Below are 24,629 nucleotides of genomic sequence, written 5' to 3'. Positions count from 1 at the left end.
AGTTCGAGGACAGCCAGAGTAACTACACAGAGAAGCCCCCCACTCCACCCTAAAGAAAGAAAAAGAAAGAAAGACAGAGGGAGAGAGGGAGGGAGGGAGGGAGGGAGGGAGGAAGGGAGGGATCTGTCTCAGAAAGAAAAAAAGGGAAGGTAATTAGTTAAATGTGCACCTGTAATTAATTCTTAGGTTCAGGAAGGTGTACTTCTTGCTATGCATTTTCTCACTTCTAGCAATTTAAAGATAATTGTGTTCTATTACAATAGCTGATTAACTGAAGACTGTTTGATTATATTTATCACATGAATATCAGAAAGAATATTTTTATTAACTTAAAGCTGGTAAAACATCTCCAGAGCTACCACAGCTTAAACAACACAGGAGAATCCTAATATAATTCAACTTCTAAAATACCCATCACCTGTGCTAATTAAAACACAGCCTCCATAATACATCATTTTCTTACACCTGGAGAAATGCCTTTTGGTCAGAATGAATCAGATTACACAAACCAAAGAAGCACTCCGAAATTACTTATTTGCAGAAGGCATGTCTATGCTGAAAATTGTCCTATGCAAATAATACAGGAAAAAGTCTATTTTGATCCAACTAGAAAGAAAAACTGAGTTCAAACTACTCTGTTCACATGTCAATATCCACAGAATAAGTGACTTGTGTTTAATAAATAACATTCTCCAAGACAGGCAGGCGAATCTCTTGTGAGTTTGAGGCCAGCCTGGTCTACAGATCGAGTTCCAGGACAGGCTCTGAAGCTACAGAGAAAACCTGTCTTGAAAAAAAACCAAAGTAAATAAGTAAATAAATACATAAATACATAAACAGATCAACAACTAACATTCTCCCTTTTGTGTTTTCTTTTGATTTTTGTTCTAGTTGCATTTTGTTGCTATGATGAAACACTCTGATCAAAAGCAACTTCAGAGAGAAAGGGGTTATTTGACTCACACTTTCAGGTCACAGTCCGTAACAGGAGGAGGCAACAATTGTGGAATGGTGCTTGCTGATACTAAGCTAGCCTTTTTTTAAACAGACATTTATTTATCTATTTATTTTGTGTGTGCCTGTGAATATGGATAGGTTATTTTCATAGAGGTGAGCACGGTACTGTGAAATGACAGAGATAAGACAACTTATTAAGAAGAGTCTGTTCTCTTCTACTATGTGAGTCTAAGAGATTAAACTCAGGTTGTCAGCCTTGGTGGCAGACGCCTGTCCCCATGAGCCATCTCACTAGCTTTCTTAGACAACCAGGATCATTTAGGGATGATAATGCTGGGCCCTCCTCCATCAATTAATAATCAAAACAATCCCCCATGGATTTGCTCACTGCCCAATCTGATCTAGGCAATTCCTCAAGCAAGGATTTCCCCTCAGATGACTCTAAGTTGTGTCAAGCACACAATTAATTCTAAGTAGGGTATTGTTTTCTGAGAATGTCTTATATACAGTCCAGGCTGACACCAAACTCTCAATGATCCTCCTACCTCAGCTCCCCAAATTCTGGGATTATAATGTATACCATCACACCCAGCCACTGTTCCCTTTTTTAAAGTCTTGCTTCTCTTGTAGATCAGTTCCATGGTTTCTGACAAACACCAGTGCTGAGAAGCAGCACACTGAAGACACAGGCTCCTCTCTCTCACCCTAAGTACTGCCTTCACAACCTTTTTTACAGGTTCCCCTCAGTACCTGAGAGTCACTGATCTGCTCTTATGGATCAGTCAGATTTATTTACATAATTTATGTATATGAATGGTCTGTCTGCATAATCAGATCGCATTATAGATGGTTGTGAGCCACCATGTAGTTGCTGGGAATTGAAGGTTCTGGAAGAGCAGCCAGTGCTCTTAACCTCTGAGCCATCTCTCCAACAGAAAGTCTTTTTTTTTTTTTTTTTTTTTTTCTGATCAGTCTTAAACAGAACCATCATCACACAATGGTGTTCCTTATAATAGTTCACCCCTTCTGTTGTTTGCCATTAACAGTTAACTGCTTGGCACTGCTAAATCGTTTCTACTGTAGGGCTGTACCAAAACACTTGGGAGCCAGAAGCATGCAGATCTCTGAGTCCGAGGCCAGTCTGGTCTATATAGTGAGACGCTGTCTCAATTAGAAAGACAGAAAGTGGGGGAGGGGGAGGGAGGGAGGGAAGGAGGGAAGGAGGGAAGGAGGGAAGGAATACGCCCTACAGGCTTGCCTGTTTGCAACCTGATCTTATGGAAGAAAATTCTCAGTTGAGGTTCCCTCCTCTCAGATGACTTTACCTTGTGTCAAGTTGACATAAAACTAGCCCCAACAGCAGTTATTCCAGATGGTATTTTCCCCAGTAAAAAACGGTATGACTGACCCTGAGAGAAATTACATGACTTGTAAATTGTTAAACTTGTGAAGCTTTGTTTCTGTTTCACATTTGGGAGATTTGTAGACTTGCAATTATATTATTTTGCTGCTAGATCTAGTATTAAGTCAAGAATAAGTATGCTGATAAGGAATCCATAATCTCTCTTCCAGTGTTGGTATCAGTGAATACTTGGTTTTATTTTTGTTTAAAAAAATTTATAATCATTTTGTGTATGTATATGTGTGTGGGTATGCATGTGGAGGTCAGAGGACAACTTGTCCAAGTCTGTTCTTTCCTTTTCTTTTTTCTGTTTTTAGTTTTTCCAGACAGGGTTTCTGTGTAGTCTTGGCTGTCTTGCAACTTACTCTGTAGACCAGGCTGGCCTCAAACTCACAGATTCTCCTGTCTCTGTCTTCCAAGTGCTGGAATTTAAGGTGTGCACCACCATTGCCCGGCATGGTTCTCTCCTTTTCATGTGGGTCTTGAGGCTCAAACTCAGATCATCAGACTTGGCAACATGTGCCATGACTCACTGAACCATCTTGCCTCCCCAGACATTTGTTTTTAACGTTTTGTGTAATTCTAGACATGAGAGCAGAATAGAAGCTGTGTAGAGAGAGAACTATCACAGAATAGTAAGTGTATAAACTAAGGAGTTTCGTGGACATAGATCCATTTGTTTTCATCAAAGATTAATTATCAGCTGGTTGTAGATTCTTCCTGGACCCTGGGAGGGAACTATCGAGGGGCTGGACCCCCTTAGTCTCCGATAATGTTTGTAGCAGGAATGTGGGGGACAATTGAGGTAGTTTTTAGGTACAGACCTGCATTTCTCTGAAACAGGGAATGTGGCTGTCACTGGAGTGTGGGAGAAGGTACTGCCCAGAGTTGATGTGCTGGTAGCAAGGTTTGTGGTTGAGGAAAGGCAAAACTTTGCAGCATAGAAAAGTTGGTCCTGGAATGATGGGCTCAGTTGCAATTGGTGAGAATTAAACTAGAATATGCCTGTTTTTAAGGTAGTAATGTTTTTGTCTAGTGGTAGCTCTCAGCAGCCTATATAGAATCTGGAAGGAGGCCCTGAACGTGCATTGAGTCAAGGGCTCTTTCTAGGCTGATTGATTGTAGGGACAATAAGAGCTGGTGCTGTTAGATGGTGCAGTTAAGTTCAGGAAATGTTTGCTGAGTTCATATTAAGTGCCAGCCCCACGGTACTTTTAATTGCTTTAAGTAGAGACATCAAGAAACAAAACAGGACTGTGTTGAACAGAGTGGTAAAGCAGCTAATGAGCTGTGACCCTAAGGAGTACTCCATGTTATACACTGGAAAGTGAGGACAGTGGGGGAAATTATGCCATAGTTTGTAGTTAGGGTTTGAGGCCTACATAGGATGGTCACAATAATCCTTGATGCTAAATGAGATGTGAGCCAGATGTGGCAGAGATGAATGTATTAGCCACGTAGATTCATGGGAGAAAGAACGTTGTAGTTGAATGAACAGCAGTGCAGACAGAATGTGCAATGTTAGGTGGGCTGAGTCATTCTTGTTGAGGGAGTTTGATTGACTCAGAGCTCATGACAAGATACATTCACTGAGATGCTATGGAGGGAATCAGGTGTGAAGCAGAGGTGACATGGGCTAGGGCACTAGCAATCTAAGAAGTGGACCTAGGATATCAAGACAATAGAAATGGTTGATAGCTTGTGTGTGGGCAAGAGAAAAGGGGTAGAGCTGAGTGTGAGAGAGACTTATGATCTGGGTATACCCACTACTCAGGCATGCAGTCACTCCATGTGTCTGCTAGGTGCTGTGCATGAAGCCCAATATATAAAGTGCATGGTATTATGACCACTGTGTGTGAGGAAGGTCAGGTTGAGAAAGCTGCTTTCCTAAGAATGAGTAGGTGGCACATGCTAAAGCTGGTAGTGTGTGTGTGTGGATTCCAGCTGTCTTTGAGAATATCCTTTATCCTGTGTCACTCTGAAACCTTAAGTGAGCAGCACTCTGTGTGTGCTCTTTGGCCTTTATTTCCTAAGAGACTTAAAAATAGGGAAGGAGGGGTTAAACAGATAGCTCAATGGTTAAGCACTGGTTACTCTATTCCCAGCTCTCAACCATTCATAACCCCATTTCAAGGGGATCTGATACCTTTTTCTGGCCTCCGTGGGTACTGCATATGTGTAGTATACACATATACATATAGGCAGAACACTCCCATCACATAAAATAATACCAATTTTAAAAAATTAAAATAAATAGGAAAGGATAGTATGGTTTGGTCCTAGGAAATCACTTGTATGCTATTTGAAATGCCTCAGCTAAACACTTCTGCAATGGGTTTTGTTCAGTTTGTTGTAATCATAAACCCTCCTTTCAAATGGTGCATGTACTTGGATCAGAAGTTGGACAGTGCTGAAATGCCCAGACAGAAATAGGAGGCTTCTATCCTGCCCACCAAGAGTTTCCAGAGACTCTTGGATTCAGCTCTTTGTTTTAGCTGTTGCTTTCAGCAATTCAATCCCTGTTCCATTACAGGAATTCTGTGCTTGTTGTCAATGTGTCAATCTAAATGCCAGGGCAGGTGGGGGAGTTTTTAATCTATAATTTACTTCTTTTTTGCATGACGTTTCTGAGATGTACAAAAACATCAGTTGATCACAATAGGACACTGACAGACAAAAGAAAAGTCACTATGTAGACCAGGTTGGCCTCAAATTCACAGCGATCCTCCTGCCTCTGCCTCCCTTTTCCTAGGATTAAAGGCATACACCACCATACCCAGCCCAAGTAATCATGCTTAACCACTTAGCCATCTCTCCAGGCCACATACCTAGCTTTTTATATGGAGTCTTGGCATTTGAACTCACATTTTTATAGTTGCACAGAAAGTGCTTTTCCCCAGCTTTTACTTAATTCTATATAGCAGCCCAATAAGGTAGTGATTTTATGTTCCCATTTTGTAGATAAGAAACTGAGTCTAGAGTTAAAAAAATATGCCCAGAGTTCCTTACAGCCGTGCCAACTTCTCTAGTCTTTTTCATCAAAGCTTAAGTTTTGTGCTTACTCAACTATATAGGTGGTAGTCACACTTTTAACAGACAGGAAAACAGTGTCATTTACCAAGCTACTAATGTTTCTTCTAATTTGCATTTCCATTTTGAATGCATTTTGAACTTATTATCTTGTCTGTAAAGCTTGCAAATAATGCTCAGTTCCTTGTTTCTGCTGACAGAAGAGTGTAGCTTCATCAAATACTTGTAAACATCAAGCATGGTGGTATGTGCTGTACTCCCAACATTCTATGCATATATAAAATTACACACACACACACACACACACACACACACACACACACACTTATATCATTATGTATATAACATACATACACTGTGCTGCGTACGTGCGTGCATGTGTGTGTGTATGTGTGTCTGTGTATGTATATATATGTACATACATATACACACATATATATACATACACATATATAAAAGACAGGTTCTCACCAAGTACTCCTGCCTGGCCTGGGCTGTCTTTAAACTCACAGAGCTCTGCCTGTCTCTGTCTCCTGAGCACTGAGATTAAAAGTGTGCATCAGTACACTCTGCAGTTGTCCGTATCTTGAGTATAGACGCATTGTGACCAGCTGCCTCATACTCCTGCCACTGTACCTTGCATTCCATGATGACTGTACCTTTACTGTGAGCCACAATAAACCCCTTTTCCTTGGGCTGCTGCTTTTTTTATTTTTTTTTAATTTATTTATTTATCATGTATACAGTATTCTGTCTGCATGTGTCCCTGCAGGCCAGAAGAGGGCACCAGATCTCAATACAGATGGTTGTGGGCCACCATGTGGTTGCTGGGAATTGAACACATGACCTCTGGAAGAGCAACCCATGCTCTTAAACCCTGAGCCATCTCTCCAGTCTGGGTTGCTGCTTTTTTTAAAGAGATTTGTTTTATTTTTGAGATTATAATATAATTGCATCATTTCCCCGTTTCCTTTCCTTTCCTTCCTCCAAACCTTCCCATGTATTCCCCCTTGCTCTCTTTCAAATTCACAGCCTCTTTTTCTTTAATTTTTGATGTTTTTGTGTGTGTTCCTAAACATATAATACAACCTGTTCAGTCTGCATGTTTCTTATATGTATATGTTTTGAGGGCTGACCATTTGGTACTGGATAACCAATGGACATGCTCTTCCCTGGAGAAGACGATTTCTCTCATTTTCAGCATTTCTTAGTTGCCTTTTGAGTTGCTTGTCAGAGGTTTGTCATAGTAGTAAGAAAGAAAGCAAGTCTCAGCTTCACAGTGAGTTTAAGGCTGGCCTGGACTATATCACATCCTTGTACAAAAAGCAAAACAAATGCTCAAAGTGGGAACAAGTTTCATTTCCTGACCCTAGAAGTAGACAGGCTGCATTTTCTAGGATTCTTACATTCAGGTTGAGAGAGGGGCAGGGATGTGCTTTTTTCCTTCTCCTTGCTTTTGCACAGTGTGCCATATAGTTATATGGAGCAAATAGTATTCTGCAATGGTAAGGAGGCACTTTATTGTCCAGTTCCAATGACACCCATAAACTTTTCAACATTTCTTTATCAATAAACTATCAAAATCATGGTCAGGGTCAGTGATTGATGGGGGAGGGTCCAGCCCATGTAGGTGATACCACCCACCACTGGGCTAGTGGTCCTGGTTCTACAAGGAAGCAGGCTGAACAAGCCAAAAGAGTAAGCTAAGCCAGTAAGCAGAACCCCTCCATGGCCTCTGGATCAACCACTGCCTCCAGGCTCCTGTCCAATTTGAGTTCCTAGGTTGGCTTCCCTCAATGATGAACTGTGATAAGAAGAGTCAGTGAAATAAACTCTTTCCTTCCCAAGTTGCTTTTGGTGTTCCATCACAGCAACAGTAACCCTAACTAACACAATTGTTAATGATACCAAGTGCTGAACATATATTACATGTATCTCACAGTGTCTTCATAACAATCTCCTAAGAGAAAAATCTATAATAATTCCCTTCATCCAATGAGAAACTAGGTTTAGGTAAAAAAAATAAATAAATAACTCAAAAGTGGGGCTGGGGCAATGGCTTAGTAAGTTGGCAAAGACTGCTTGCTAAGAACCTGAGTTTGCATCCCAGCACCCATGTTAAAAAGATGGTCATGACCACATGTGCCTGTATGTACGTATAGGAAAAAACATAACACACATGTGGTCTGGTCCTATCTGCAATTTCAGGCATCCACTTGGGGTTTAGAACTTATGCCCCAAATAAGCAGGAAGATATTACAAATAATCTAAGACAAAATCTGAAGCCGGCCCTCATGAAAGTAAAACACCAGTAAAGAACATTTTTCTAAAGCCACAATTGCCAGTACCAACACTTACAACTTGGAAACTGTTAACTTCTCTATTATGAGTTTATATAAATGTGAAACAGAGAACAGCACAACTTGCTCCTGAGGTGGCTGTAAGAATTCAATAAGTAACTATCATTCAGAGTGTTTACAATGTCCAGAGCCATTTCCAAGTACTGTTCTATGAATAATATTAGACACATACAAAGAATCCACACACAAGCCAGGCAGTGTTGGCGCATACCTTTAACCCCAGCTCTCGGGAGGCAGAGGCAGGCGGATCTCTGTGAGGCCAGCCTGGTCTACAGAGCGAGTTCCAGGAAAGGCGCAAAGCTACACAGAGAAACTGTCTCGAAAAACCAAAAAGAATCAACGCACAACTTACAGGTCTTTCCTGACCCTACCAATCAGTTATATTCTGCTGTTGCTGCTGTATGTCAGAGACTCTGGACAAGGGAAAGAAAAACCAGAAAGCAGCGAGAAATACTCACAGCTCAGAAGGCAGCAGTGACTTTGAGAAGAAATCAAATAGCTGTTTTAAAAAATACTCCTAGTATCTGTTTCCTCTTTTCATTGTAGTCCAGAGACCTGGAAGAGACAGGATGCACACATAGATAAACATCTCTATTTCACTGCTATTTACTTCTTTATGTAACAGAGCTAGTAATGCTGGGTGAGTACTCTAATACCAGCTTAACCATCTGCCCATTTCACTCCTCTGATAAAGTCCTACCATGCTCACCTTCTTGTTCACAGTTCTCTTCCTATCTACCATATAAACTGCTAGACAATGAGTAAATTTAAAGACAAACACATGGAAGCTATCTGTAAACCCGAACCCAGTGAAGAGGATACATACAAGTAACTGAAAACTATTAGGTAATCAATAAGCATAACCTGCTGAGAAAAATGGCAAGGTTCAAGATAAGCAACAACATACAAACCTGCTTGTTCCCACTAAAACTAGGCTAAAGAGATAAAACAAAGCTCAAAAATCAAACACAAGTCAAAGAGAATTAAAAGGAATGAAAACTTTGATTAAACTGAAAAAGCTTCAAGACATTAAAACAAATAGGAATACAGGGGAGGGACAATATTCTGGACAATAGACAGACAATTTTAGACAGGTCTTTTTTGGGGGGTGGGGGCGTCGAGATAGGGTTTCTCTGTGTAGTTTTGGTGCCTGTCCTAGATCTCACTCTGTAGACCAGGCTGGTCTTGAACTCAGAGATCCACCTAGCTATGCCTCCCGAGTGCTGGAATTAGAGCTGTGAGCCACCACTGCCCAGCTTAAGACAAACAATTTTAAAATAGGAAGCACAGCCAATGACTTAGCAGACCATAAGCCAGCCACTGAAAAGACAAGGCACTAATTCCATTTCCTAACCAAGGGTCAGAAGCAGTAGCATTGAGTGTAGTGACCTTGGGGTGTCAAGACTGCCCATGCTGCAGAGAATTTTGGGGTGTGAAGACTGCCCATGCTACAGAGAGGGCCCCAGAAGCCTGCCTCCAAATGATCCCCTCTCCCCACCTGAGAGAAGACCAAGAGTCATTCTCTGGAAAAGGCAGAGCACCTTTCACACAGAGGTAGACTGAGTCACTAATTCCAGCTCCGCACCACATAATACACTCAATCTGGCATCCAGAATCTTTATCCTGTAGGAAAGAAAACTGTTAGCCAAATAGGAAAGACTAGACACCAACACCGGATTCCCTGACAGAAGGCCTGTATAGAATATCCTGATGCAAAAACTCAAAAGCCCACACACATGCTTAAAGCTTCCAAAGAAGTTCTGAATTCATCACAAGGAAATAAAGATATAAGAAAAAGACGCCTAATCAGAAGATAGAGACAAACACAAGGAGTCGAGAGTCTAGTAAGGGCAACTTGGAAGGAAACAGGTTACAAACTTTTAGTAACCTAGAGGTAGGACTCTGCCATTATGCAACAAAGACATAGGTTGTTCCTTGCATGAGCTCTCCACCATCCACACCAGGTGTGTATGATCTTGTACAGGCAGGCACAACCACTGAGTTCATGTGTGCAACAGTACAGTTATAGCTATGTCCGGCAAATATTGTTTTGCTGCAGCTGCCCACTGCCTCTGGCCTGCCCTTAAAAGCTACCTGCTCCAGTAAGTAGATGGTCCTATACCCATGCACATACAGACAATATTAAATGGATTAATCAGTTTGTTTGTTTGATTTAAAAAAAAAAAAAAAAGGCACAGAATGCCCAGGCAGTGGTGACACACACCTTTAATCCCAGCACTAGGGAGGCAGAGGCAGGCAGATCTCTCTGAAATGGAGGCCAGCCTGGTCTACAGAGTGAGTTCCAGGACAGGAAAAAAAAAAAGCACACAATAAGTTATGAGGGAAAAATTGGAGGAGGGAAAGAGAATAAATTGGAGGGGATGGAATGGGGAATAGATTTGATCAAACATATTACATACATGCATGAATAAAAATTCTCAAAAAGAATTTAAGAGGATCAATCAACATTTAAAAAAAAAATAATACAGGATTTCTTTGTGTAGCCCTGGCTGTCCTGGAACTCACTCTGTAGACCAGGCTGTCATCGAATTCATAAGGATCCACCTGCTTCTGCCTCCCAAGTGCTGGGATTAAAGGCGCGAGCCACCACCACCCAGCACTCTTTAAATTTTTTTAAAAGGTCTAATAATCAGGGGCTGAAGAGATGGCTCAGCAATTAAAACATACTCTTCCAGATGACCCAGGTTCCATTCCCAGCACCCACATGTCAGCCAATAACCAACCATCTGTACCTACCGTTCTGATTACCACAGACACTGTATACAAGTGGTATACACACATATACAAAACATGTATACACATAAAACATAAGTAAATCTTTTTAAAAACTAATAACAAATCATAATCTTTCCAAATCCTACTGTCAAAGACATAGCTCAAGAACATTGTGCATACTCTAAACTATGCTCCTTTACTGTTATTATGCCTCTTTCAATTTAACTTCTACCTCAGAGTAGTAAGTAAATGATATATTGGCTTTGTGTCTTAAATTTTTATGTCTCTTTTCATCCTTTTTAAAGATCTATTTATTTTATATGTATGAAATTTTGTCTGAATGCATGTGTGTACACTACATGCATGCCTTGTGCCCAAGAAGGCCAGAAGAGGGTGTCAGATCCCTTGAAACTGGAGTTATAGACAGTTGTAAGGCTGCATGTGGTGCTGGAAATCAAACCCAGGTCCCCTGGAAGAGCAGCCAGTGCTCTTAACTGCTGAGCCATCTCTCCAGCCCATAATTATTTTCTTGATTTTGTATTGTAAATAGAGATTAAGCAGTAAGAGCACTCCATTCTAGCAGCACTAAGGCCACTGAATGCTTTCTATTTTAGCCAGGGGTAACTTCAGACATGTTATGTTCTAATTGTTCCTTAATCCAATCTTATTTAAGAATATAAACCAGTATATTTTAACTATGAAACTGGTAAAAATGTCAGTATGAGCTAATTCAAACAGGGCCTAAAATAGATAGTCTCTAAACTGTGTAATTAAAATGCTTACATTCTTTTGCTCCAGGTGGATAATGAAAAACCGAAACTTGGCTTATTACAAAATGAAATACATTTTCAACTCTCCAAAGCTATCTATAAAATAAGAGTCCCTACCCTTTTTTGAATGAGTATATTTTAAGAGGAATACAAGCAGATAGCTGGGGTCCTAGAAATTCTTCTCTCATACACACCTTTTTGCTATTGCCACCATGCTTTGCAAGCTTCTCATTCTAATGCATAATTCACTTCAAACAGCGTTCCTACCATCTATCACTCACTAATCCATGTAACCAAACTAATATCTACCATGTTAGCACTAACATGTTCAAGTAGTTGGCATGTTCAGTTCACTAATGCTGCTTGAATTTTACACAGAAGGAAATTAATCTTAACCAAGCTAGCAAATTATCTAAGGTCACATGATAAACATGGATGAAATTAGAGATACAAGCACTGATTTCTTAGCACTGCTATTCTGCATTCCTATATAAGTCACATCAACATTTCTGTTCAAACAAGTAAGAGATGAAGAGGTGGTTGAGCACTGGCTGCTCTTCCTGAGGACGCAAGTTCAATACCCAGTACCCACATGGCAGATCACAACCATCTGTAACTCCAGTTCAAGGAAGGGGTGGGTGGGTGGGGGGGTGGGTGGGGGGGTGAGATCTGACATCCTCTTCTGGCCTCTGTGGACACGAGGCACATGCAAGCAGGCAAAACACCCATGCACCCTTTGTTTTTTTGTTTTTTTTTTTTTTGGGGGGGGGTGTCCAAGACAGGGTTTCTCTGAATATCCCTGGCTGTCCTGGAACTCACTCTGTACACCAAGCTGGCCTCAAACTCAGAGATCCACCTGCCTCTGCCTCCCAAGTGCTGGGATTAAAGGTGTGCACCACCACCACTTTTTTTTTTAACTTTTTTTTTACTTTCCCCCCCATGCACTTTTTTCAAAAAGTGCAAGCTAAGCTTTACAAAGAATCCATTGACAGAAGAGCTCTTCACAGAGGTGAGCAACATTGCCATGATGTACTGACAAGTTATAAGCTATCTGGCTGGGATTCAGCAAGTAGGATTAACCCTTAGAAAAACATTTGGTGCTAACTGCTAAAGAAAGGCTAAACTCACGATTTCTTAACCAGTAACACCCTTTCTTAAGTCATTTTATTGGTGGCAGGAGAGGCAAATCAATGCTGCTAGTTGTGTAACCTGAGGAGCTCCTTCAACAGACTTCTACTCGGGTAACAGAAACCCTGAGAATAATTTCAGAACCAGTCACTGTGAAGCAAAGCTGGGGATGGTTAAGAAAAGGAAATACATACCCAATGGGTAGGTGAAGGCTGGGAGAAAAGGGAGCAGGGGAGAGGTGCTTAAATATCTTGAATGTATGTCATCTTATGGCTTTTGAAATTACATTGTTTAAAGGATTTAATTCATGACTGAGTCAAAAATTAAGTAGTTTTTAAAGAAAAAAACTGATATATTTCTTTTATCTTAGAATTCCCTCCAATAAATGAAATTGTAAGGTAGTTTAGGCTGTGCACTGTCCAAGTTTACCAAAGAGAAAGGCATGCTGACAAGATTAAACTCAAAATTCATATACATTTGGCCTTAAGTATGGTTAATTAGGTTTTTTTGTTGTTGTTGTTGTTTTTTTTTTTTTTTTTTTTTTGGTTTTTTTTTTTGGTTTTTCGAGACAGGGTTTCTCTGTGAAGCTTTGCGCCTTTCCTGGGACTCACTTGGTAGTCCAGGATGGCCTCGAACTCACAGAGATCCGCCTGGCTCTGCCTCCCGAGTGCTGGGATTAAAGGCGTGCGCCACCACCGCCCGGCCATTAGTTATTTTAATTCCTTTTCCATTCCTCTCAGAAAAGTTTGTCATCTCTATATAAGTGTGGTGATTTATTGTTGATTTGACACAATCTAGATCTACTGGAAAGACCATTTTATTAAAGGTTTAACTAGATCAAATTGGCTTGCGGGCATGTCTGTGGGAAATTGTCCTGATTAGGTTGACACGGTGGCACCACCCCTAGGTCTGGATCCTGGGCTGTAAGAGTAGAAACAGTGAGTTGAGTAGTAAGCATGCCATCATGAAATCCTCTTCTTCTCATTTTTGAACGATGTGACTAGCTGGTCCTGTCACCTGGACTCCCTTGGTATGATGAACTATAACTTGGAATGTGAAGTAAAATAAACCTTTCTTCCTCCAAGTTGCCTTTTTGTGGTGATACAGTATTATGAAACTATCTCTTACATTCTAAGAGACTGAAACTTCTGCTGGACCTCAAAACCCAGCTAATACATACTTTGAGATCACTTAAGACTGCTCTCCTGCTGTGTACTCAGCCTGTTTGTTTAATGTGCCTTTAAGAGAATAGTGTAACAACCAACATTGCTTGTCTTGGATTTCTCATGTAATCAATTTTAAAATATAAGCTAATACAACATAGATTTAACTTTAAGTTATGTACTGTTCCTTCCTTGTCCCTGACCCAAAGTAATACATGTGCATACATGTGTGTATTATAGCAATAATTTGCTAAAAACTGCAAAACAAGTCCAAAGTGGCCTTGTACAATAAATATCCACCATTAATGCTGAAAGGAGCATGGATATAGTCTGTATTTAGTGATGTTTACAGCATTGCTTGTTATCTGGATCTGCTGGAATCCATAGTTTCATGCCTGTAAAACTATTAAAGATTTCTGTAAAGTACCCCTCATTCTTTCTCCATGTGATGTTTTCTGTGCTGTTCAATAAAAGAGACAGCAAAGCCTTTTATTAGGGACAGAGTCACAAGACAGCATTCAGGTACGGCACAGATTCAAACTCATACATGAGAATACAAACAAGCCAGAAACCATAAACTATAGACAGATGGAAGACAGGGAAAGAAGAGGAGAATTCAAACTTGTTCCCTCTTGGTCAAACTATCTTAATGCGGCACTAACAAATGTTGGTGCTTCTGAGGCTATCTTTAATGTATTTAACGGACTCATTTTTCTTGTGGAATTGTATCACAGCAACAAAAGTGAAATTAGGACAGCAGGTAATCCTGACAGCAGTTTTGGTTTTGTCAGTTGTATAAAAGTCTTGACTTTTAACCACCAAGAACTTTAAACTAGATTTCAGAAGATCCAGGACCTCTTCTTTTCTCATGTTCCCATCATCTTTTCTTTCTATTCTGCCCCAATCTGTGATGCTCTCCACTGTCCAAAACAAACTACCACTTCATATGGACTTCCTGTCTAGGCTTGGTCTACCAACTTCTGTACTTAGACAAGCTCTAACCTATCTTCTGCAAGAACATAGGTCAGAGGCGATGTTCTTTTAAAAGAAAGAGAGAGAGAGAGAGAGAGAGAGAGAGAGAGAGAGAGAGAGAGAGAGAGAGGAGAAGAGAAGAGAAGAGAAGAGAAGAGAAGAGAAGAGAAGAGAAGAGAAGAGAAGAGAAGAGAAGAGAAGAGAAGAGAAGAAAAGGGCAACAGATCTAGTAATGGCAGGGCAGTGGTGGCACAAACCTGCACTCCCAGCACTCAGAAGGCAGAGGAGAGTCTCTGTAAGTTCAAGGCCAGCCTGGACTACAAAGAAAGTTCCAGCCCAGTCAGGGCCACACTGTGAAACCCTATCTGAACCCACACCCAAAATCAATGTTGGTATGGTTATGAAAATCACCTGGGCAAACCAAAAGTTCTTTATGCTTCAAAATTAGTTCCTAGCCAAAAATATTTGTGGAACTTGCCATGGTCAGAATACTGTTTGTCATTCATCATATGCCAGGGTTAGTACAGGGACTGCCATGCAATTGATACTGCGCCACTGACCAAATAAATACCCTAAGCCAGGAAAAGAAGCTATGAACTTACTCACTTCTGAAAAGCGAGTATTAACAAGAAGATGCTCATTCTATATGCAGAACAAGTGACATAAAAACCGCTTTCTAGTCCTTGGAGTACTGAGGGTCTGGAAGCAACTAAGACTAGGAGCTGCCCTTGTTTAATACCAGAAAGATTCTGCTCTAAAAGTAATAGTTTTTAATTATTTATGACTATCCACAAACTAAGAACTAAATCTATCAATTTATAAGCAGTATGAAAATGTCTAAATAACAGAGGTTACACAGTAAGTTCAAGACCAGCCTGAACAACTCAGCAAGACTTTATCCCAAAATAAAAAGTAAAAGGAGTGCTGGGGTGTGATACCAAGTATCCGTAAACCCCAAAGTTCGATTCCAAGTACTTAAAAGAAAAAAATGAAAAGAAACATCTTATTGAAGTAATTAATGGACACAGTATGTTTCAAGACAAGGCCACTCTTCAAGCATATTCAGAACTAATTGCTGTCACAGTATATGACAAGGATGATGCCATCTATATCAGAAAGACACCAAATAAAGTCCTATGAAGAGATATCAAAAGAAGGGTCCACTTAAAGATCAAATTTAACAAGTAACCAGAGGACCTCCTGTATCAACTGGGGAGGTAACTCATCACGGAACACAGATTGTTTGGACATCAAGGTCCAGCTAAAAAACAGAGACCAGCACCTAAGGCAGTGAGTGGAACAGTCTACAAAGTGAAGGGCTCCAGGTCAAGGTGAAGAGGTCAGCATGCTCCCTCCACCTTTTGCTCTCCTGGAAAGGAAGAACAGAATGACTAAAAACACTACTTTCATTTATGGAAAAGTAAACAGCAGCAGTGAGTAAGAGAAGATTGGAATTCAAACAATCACCACCAGATCAGCAGATGTAAACAAGACTCAGACCCTCCTACCAAGCTATTCAAAACATGGGGAGATACAAAACAATTGTCCTCTGCCTAAGAAGAACCAGAAAAACTCAATTCCTTTGGCAAAGGAAGATTCAGACAAGTCAACCCTCTGATACTGCAGATGTGAGAATTAATTATCCCACAAAGACATTACAACAGTTACGACACAAATAATCCTATATATAAGCACACACACAGTATGCTCAGCATCACAAATTTTCTTCTATTATCTCTTCAGCCCAACCATGTGGATTCTCACTCAAGACTACCAACATAGCTAAGCCAATGGACACTACTCAATCTGTTAGGAGATGCATCATCTGCTCATCTTCTCTGGGCTTCTTTCCATCCTTGAAGCAGTCAGTCCCTCCTCTCCTCCCAAAATTGTTCTAGAGTTCCCCAAGGCTCTATCCTTCCATCCCTAACTCTGCTTGCCTTGTAGGCATTACCACTTGACATGCTATCTGCCATGCTCACACCATCTCAGATTTCTCTTCTGAACCTGTACACCCAATTGTCTGACTGTCAACACTACATCCATCCATACTCCACCATTTGCAACAGAGACGTGGGAGCCACATTCCAGAAACTCCCACTTTCTACAAATCAGTCAGAGCTAACAGAGAAACTTTTGCAAGATTGGTAAGATGAAAGAAAACTCTGTTCTTAGGTTAGTCAGTGTGTAGAAAGGAAATTAATAAAGAACCAAGACCTTACGTAGCCTCTACTAAGAATTCCCAGCAGCCTCTGAGAAATACCCCAGGAACCACAGCAACCAGTAATTGCTGAAACTGCCCAGCACAACTAACCCCACAGGTACTCCTGGAAAGTGCTAATTCCCCAGCCCTATCACCTCTATCAAGAGAAGCCTAATTCCATGTATTTAAAATCAGTCTATGTTAGTTTCTATTTTCCTGACTAAACCTGAAGGACTGACTCTGTATTTATAAAGATCATCCTTAGACCCCTTAAAGAAGTGCAGCATCATTAAAGATGAGTGGACACGGCCGGGTGGTGGTGGCACATGCCTTTAATCCCAGCACTCGAGAGGTAGAGGTAGGCGGATCTCTGTGAGTTCGAAGCCAGCCTGGTCTACAGAGTGAGTTCCAGGACAGAATCCAAAGCTACACAGAGAAACTGTCTCAAAAAAAAAAAAAAAAAAAGAAAGAAAGAAAGAAAAGAAAAGAAAAGAAAAAAAAAAAAAAAGAAAGATGAGTGGACAGAACGTCCAACAGGTATCTCAAAGATCAGTACTGATCTTGCCTTCCAAATCTTTACAGTTCACACCAAAGAGACATAGTGAGATCCTGTCTCAAATAAATAAATAAATAAATAAATAAATAAATAAATAAATAAATAAATAAATAAATAAACCTTTGGGGGCTGGAGAGATAGCTCAGAAGTTAAGAGCACTGGCTCCTCATCCAGAGGTCCTGAGTTCAATTCCCAGCAACCACATGGTGGCTCACAACCATCTGTAATGAGATCTGGTACCCTCTTCTGACCTGCAGGGATACATGCAGACATAACATTGTATACAAAATAAATAAATAAATAAATAAATCTTTTAAAAAAAAATAAACCTTTACAGTCCACTTTACAGTTTACAGTGTCCATTCCCCATCTAGATGCCCAGGCTAATCCTTGACTCATCTCTTCCTCCCACATTCCCTATCCAACCAACCTTGTCAGCAAGTAACATTCTTCCTGCTGAACTGCCCAGCAACTGTCCTTTGATGCAAGTATACACCCCTACCACAATGAGCTCTACCTCTGTCCAATGAAATCTAACAGCATCTACTACAGGTAGAGCTGATGTGTCACTGTTTTCCCCCTTGCCTTCCATTTTACATTTATGCTAGATAATTTTTACCTACTGAATTATCACCTTATAACCTGTCAAAATGTTTTATAATCCCCCAAAATGAGCCATTTCCCAGCATGACGCCTATTCTTAATTCAAATCCTTAAAAGATATGTTAGGACGGATGTCAAATATGACAGACACACTTAGAGAATCATGCTCACTTATATAAAAAAATACATAATTTTTTCATTTTGGGGGGTTTTATTTTGGAGTTTGTGTTTGCTTATTTTGAGGTGGAGTATCACTGTGTTGCCTAGTCTGATCCTAAGCAATTCTACTGCCTCAACCTCCTGAATATATGAGACTACAGATATGTACCACTATAGACAACAGCTTCACTTTTTAATTTCACAGTAAATGATACCACACATAGCTATGGCATATTCTCTACCAAAAAGAAAATGATTTCTTGAACTCTTTAATGAAAGAAATAATTCGCTTTTCTAGGGCTGATGCACTAAAGAACTGACTCTGTGTGTGTGTGTGTGTGTGTGTGTGTGTGTGTGTGTGTGTGTGTAAGATTGTGTGTGTGTGTGTATAAGATTGTGTGTGTGTGTGGGTGTGTGTGTGTGTGTGTGTGTGTGTGTGTGTGTCTGTGTGCACCATTTGTATGCCTGGTGCCTGTAGAAACCAGAAAGGAGTCTCAGATCCCCCAGAAATGAAGTAACAGTTATAAGCCATCATGTGAGTACCAGGAATTGAACCTGGGTCCTCAGAATAACAGTCAGTGCTCTTAACCCCTGAGCCATCTCTCCTGTCCATACAGGATTATTTTGCCCAAAGAAAGGTTGGAGCCTTTGCCTAACTACTAGGAGGGAACATTAAGAGACAGAGGCAGGCAGATCCTCCAATCTCTATGAGTTCTAAGTCACCCAGGGCTAAATAATGAGGCCGTGCCTCAAAAATTTAAAAAAAAAAAAAAAAAAAAAAAGCTGGGCGTGGTAGCACACACCTTTAATCCCAAGACTGGGGAGCCAGAGGCAGGTGGATCTCTGTGAGGCCAGCCTGATCTACAGAGTGAGTTCCAGGACAGCCAAACATACACAGAAAAACCCTGTCTTGAAAAACCAAAAGAGAGAGAGAGAGAGAGAGAGAGAGAGAGAGAGAATTTAAAAAAATGGAGGCTGCATGGTGGAGTCTCAAATGCATATTAATAAGTGAAGAAACCAGTTTGCAAAAGCTATAGATAGTACTTCCAATTCCACTGGATTGTGGAAAAGACAAGGCCAGGGAGATAGTGGCCAGGCCTGATAGGGGAGGATCAATGGTCAGTCTGCAGGAACTCTGTAAAGCCATGGCATGATCTTGTAGGACTCAACAGCATGTGGCACTCTGCATTTGTCAAAACCCACAAAATTTAAATTAAAAGATAAATAAATAAAAGTTGTATCTGTTTACCTGAGGACCTTAAAGAGCTGGATTCCAGATCTGCTCTCAGAAATGGTAAGCCATTTCCATTTATGACCCATCTCCCCTAACAGGAACCCTGGACACCATATCTCAGGTGAGCTTCTAAGGTAGGCAATTCCATGTAATGCTGCCATATACATGATGGGAGTGAGCACTTTGCTGACCACACAACCCACTAAGAGAGCAGAAGGAGCTCACACAGGTCTCTCCTGGACTCTCCTGGTGTGCTTTCCATTCCTGATTTTAGGTCTGTACCCTTTTTCTAAGGACAGTACACAGCCAGTCAAGTCTCATGTTTTGAAACCCCTAAGGACAAGAGCTTTTTTTTTTTAAGCTTTGTGAATAGTTCTTGCAAATAACTGAATCTGTGGCAGTTTGAAGGCCCTCCAAATTTTACAATGCACAGCACTAGAGCAGTATTTTTCACACTGCAGGAATGATCATTTAAAATCGTAAGCTAGCAAGAATGGTGCATACTCAGCACTCAGGAAGGTCAGACAGAAAGATTACAGGAGTTGGAAGCCAACATTGCTACAGAGTGACAAGAGCTGTCTCAAAAACAAACAAAACAAAAACAGCCGGGCATGGTGATGTATACCTTTAGTCCCAGCACTCAGGAGGAAGAGGCAGGTGGATCTCTATGAGTTCCAGGCCAGTCACACAGGGAGACCCTGTCTCAAACAATAACAAAGTCAAAATACATTAAAATAAAATGTAATGCAGAGGATCTGCTACTCCAGCAGGCATGAAATGTGACAATCTAAGGCTGGTTGTAGTGTATATACTGCTGTTCATTCTCCCAACAGTGAGTATCAAGTACACTACTCTCTGAACCACTCATGAGCCTGCTAAGGCAAGAAGCTGCTCTTACTCAATAATCCTCAGCTTCTAGCACTAGAGCCCTTCAAGAAAATCCTTTAAGATAGATTAGATAGCTAGAGGCTGGGCGGTAGTGGCACATGCCTCTAATCCCAGCACTCGGGAGGCAGAGGCAGGCAGATCTCTGTGAGTTCGAGGCCAGCCTGGTCTACAGAGTGAGTTCCGGGATAGGCTCCAAAGCTATACAAAGAAACCCTGTCTCGAAAAAACAAAAACCAAAAACAAAAAGATAGATAGACAGACAGACAGACAGACAGACAGACAAGTAGATCAGAACTAGCAGTATTTTAGTTATTTTTAAACAGGGAATTGGAATCAGAAAGATGGATCAGCAAGTAAAGGCACAAGCCTGGTGACCTGAGTTTGTGTCCCACCTGGTCCCGCAGACCATTTAGCAATTCGTCTTACATGAGTTCAATTCCTGGAATCCACATAAAGGTGGAGAGAACTAACTCCGTAAAGTTGTCCTTTGACAGCCACATGCATGTCATAGTACAAGCCCACAAATAGACACAAAAACAAAATAATGGGGAATATATGACCATCTTTTCAATCCTCATGATAATGTGGAGATTAGTGCCAGGAACCAGAGGAAAGAGTTCAATAACAGACTCATTATGTCTACTTCTGTCTATTACCAAAAGTAGCAATGGTTCCAATCTCCTCTTTGCCTTTTACAGGAAAGCATGTTTCACAAACTGTGTCATACTCATCCTACCACTAATAGGCTCTGGCTGAGCTGTGAATCAACAATCAAGATTCTCTGAGTGATTTCCCCCTAATTCACACTGCCCTCTCTGGTTTATCACCTGAACTCACAAGAAAGAGCGCTGGGCCCTAACTTTAACTCTATCTCCACAACTCTAGATTACTTACAGCAATTAAGATACTGGGGGGAAAAGCAAAGCTGGAAAAGTTTGAATGTTTTCCTATAAACTAGCAAAAAGCAGAGTTTTAGGACAGATGGAATCAAAGACACCAACTCTTTGCCAAACACTGAACCAACCATGAAATATCAAAAGACAATTTCTACATAGACAATACCAATTTAAACCAAGTCACTTTTGTCCCCTGGTTCCTCAAGTGTATTCATTCCTATACAACTAATATTACTTCTTCCAAATAGAAAGCAAAATGCAAATTAATTTTCCATCAGACTAAGCACAGTAGATTGTTTTTGTTTTTTTTTTTTTGTTTTTTTTTTTTTGTTAACATTAAGTCACAACTATGCCTAGGCCTGAAATCTGAGAATGACATCTGAAACCATACAGGTCTGCTGTGACTTCTATAACATTACAACATTCAATCATTTCTTCTATCTTTGCAACCCATGACCTGTTGTCCCTAATAGAAGTTAGGAGTCCGAGACAGCACTTCTCCAATCTCTCCTCCCTAAATTCTACCCCAGGTAGGATAGGTATCTCACATCTTTGTAGGGATGGCTACTATTTGTGTTCCAATCCACTGACTGAAACAGCTTGTATCTCAACAATCGCCACCAGCTGCCCTACTGCCCTGCTCTTACCTAGGGGCTCTCCAGAACATCACAAATGTGTTGTTTTACATTTCACTGGTATATACTTCTAATCTAATCTGAGCAGCCAACATAGCACTCCAAAAGAGATACTATCTCACAGCCATGTAAAATTTTAGACTACTCTTAACAGTCTATAACCCTTAGCTTTGTCTAATGTTCCACATCATGCTGAATATAGTCCATCAAAGCCCCAAACAGCTGGCTGGCCTATGAGACACCCAAGTTGTGTCTTTTTACCTTTAAGGGTAGAGGCCCAAGGGGAATTAAAAAAAAAATGTTTAATTGCTGACTGATACATTCCAACTTAGGACACAGTTGGTGTGTATGAGTTTACCTGACAGCTTGGGCTTGATACAGACAGTTGTTTTTTTTTTTTTTTAGACACACTTTCTCTGTGTAGCCCTGGCTGTCCTGAACTAGCTTCATAGATCAAGCTGGTCTCAAACTCACAAAGATCCACCTGCCTCTGCCTCTGAGTGCTGGGATTAAAGACATGTGCCACACCCCTATCCCCAGGCCCAGGCAGCTATTTTAAATGTAACTATCTGGTCTTTCCTCAGGGACACTGCTCCAGTTTGTCAAGTAAGTACAGTCTAACACCAAGGAAGGTCACACTTCTTCTCTGGCCTCCCTTCCTGATGAATCTTGAGGTACAGGAACTCATTCACTCATACACAGTTCTGCTTATGGTTTCAGGGGTTCATGGTTCTGGGAGAGAGCATGCCTGCTTCAGAGCAACAGTTTACAGTTTCACCCCAGAAGGGAAAGGAGCCAGAACTTCTTGAGCTAGTTACCAGAGTAGAGACCAGGGAACTGCCCTGCTGTCTCCTAGATCCTTGGAATCTTGACTTTCTTTTCATGGTCAGAGCTTGCACAAACAGGCTTCAAAATCAATCCTTCACTGTTTCCCTAATTAAGGCCTTTTCCTGCACAACATAATCACAAAGCTACAAGAACATATCAGAGCTCTGAACTCTGCCCCCTTTGTCTTGCTAACTAAGACAAAGCAAAGTAGCTATTTACTCTATGAAGATGATGATAAAGTATGGGTCCTTCTCCTTCTCAGGTAAGTGACTCTGTGACACCTTCCTTATGAGCCCTGTGACTCCAATGGAACTATTCTGATAATATAAACCTCTTCCTGTCACTCTGGGGCCCAAAGTTTCTATCAGAATCAAGTGCAAACTGCTCCAATCCTGTCTGATAGAAACTTCTCAATCTAATCCAACCTGTACCATTCCAGACATGACCAAAACTTTCAGTCTACAACACCCAGCTTCTCACACCCCCATGCCCTTGTATGTGAGCAGAATTTCCTTTCCCAACTCCCCTCTCCAGGGTACTAATTTCCCCCATACAGCCTAGTCATTTCTTTATGGTTCCTGGGCTAAGCACTGTTCATGTTTAAAGGGTTGTCTTTGTTTTTAAAAGAAACAGGGATACATGATAGCAAAAATAAAAAAGAAGTGGTGATAGGTCATATGCTGCCTACAAAGACTGAGTATCTGCCAAACCTTGATGCGCTCAGGCACCACTTACAGGTTCCCGAAGCACTGCTGGGACAAGGCCACTGCACACATCACACAGCAGAGCATGGCACACTGACCACTAAGCTGTGCCGGTCTCACTCCTCACAAATATACCTTCAGGACAACTCCTGTTCTGGGCACAAAACATTTAACAAACGTTCAGCAAATGAAATAACTATTATAAGTACGAGCTAGTAAAGCCCACAGGAGAGAAGAATGAATCTCTAGTATTAAAATGCTAACTAAATGTGGGAAAGACACTAACTTCATTTACATACCATAACATTTCATATAGTAACTATACAGTAACTTCAAAAGCTGGCATCATAAATACTGTACATAAAAGGTCCTGGGATGAACAGAAACCAAATTAACTTATCAAAAGTCAGGGTCCAGGCCAAGAGTGTTTAAAAACAAAAAACAAAAAACAAAAAAAAAAAAAAAAAAAAAAAACCACACTTCAGTTATTTAGTTAATGACACCAAGAACAATAACAGTAAAAACAAAGTTGGATGGTGGTGACACATGCCTTGAATCCCAGCACTCTGGAGGCAGAGGCAAACAGATCTCTGTGAGTTTGAGACCAGCCTGGTCTACAGAGCAAGTTCCAGGACAGTCAGGATTGTTATACAGAGAAACCCTGTCACGAAAGACCAACAAAAAAAGTGTTTAAATGTAATACTTAAACTCAGGTCTATAGTTCTCAGAAACACCTTTTCTGGCCAGGAATGATGGCTAACATGTGTGACCTCTGTACTTTGGAGGTGGAAGCAATATGTAGCTTGAGGTCAGTTTAAGCTATAGAACGAGATCTTGTCTTAAGAAAGTGAGAAATGTTTCTCCTGTTGATATTGGTTTCACTTCTGCTGCTGTAATAGAATGTTCTGACAAAAAGTGAGTGGAGAAAGGGTTTATTCAACTTACAATTCCAGGTTACAGTCCCTTCAGAAGTCAGGAAGTCAAAGCAGGAAGTAGCTAGCCACGTCCAAAAACAAGAGCACAAAGAGAGAACACATGCATGCTTTTGCACAGCCTACTTTCTCCATTCTTAACACAGACCAGGACTCAACCCAGGCAATAGCGCCACCCACAGTGGGATGGGTCTTCCCACATCAATCCAACCAAGACAATCCCCTATAAACATCTCCACAAGCCAACCTGGTCTAGGTCATCCCTTGTTGAGACTTTGGAACTGTGTCAAGTTGACAAATAAAACTAATCATCACACTGTTACAGATCTTCCTTTCTCTACAAACTGTAATATCATATCAATACATAGAGTCTGACATAGAGTGGGGAGGTATTTAATTTGTAACTCATTACTTAACTGAAAAATTTCAAGTTAATGCTACTTTTTTTTTTTTTTTTGGTTTTTCGAGACAGG

The 24,629-nt window shown here is 40.8% G+C and overlaps 1 protein-coding gene across 1 annotated transcript in view; it reads right to left on the bottom strand.

Moving 5' to 3' along the window:
* Window positions 1-24,629, bottom strand: part of Ptk2 (protein tyrosine kinase 2) — a 226,562-nt gene that overhangs the window by 189,852 nt on the left and 12,081 nt on the right. Inside the window, exon 2 of the mRNA XM_059247674.1 lies at window positions 8,208-8,304. The gene's annotated coding sequence lies outside the window, so the exon portion shown is untranslated. The remainder of the gene's footprint in view (window positions 1-8,207; window positions 8,305-24,629) is intronic.

Source organism: Peromyscus eremicus, chromosome 20 (assembly GCF_949786415.1).
Source record: "Peromyscus eremicus chromosome 20, PerEre_H2_v1, whole genome shotgun sequence".
Classification (NCBI taxonomy): Eukaryota; Metazoa; Chordata; class Mammalia; order Rodentia; family Cricetidae; genus Peromyscus; species Peromyscus eremicus.
The sequence above is the reverse complement of the archived record's forward strand: the minus strand, read 5'-3'. Positions and strand labels throughout refer to the sequence as shown.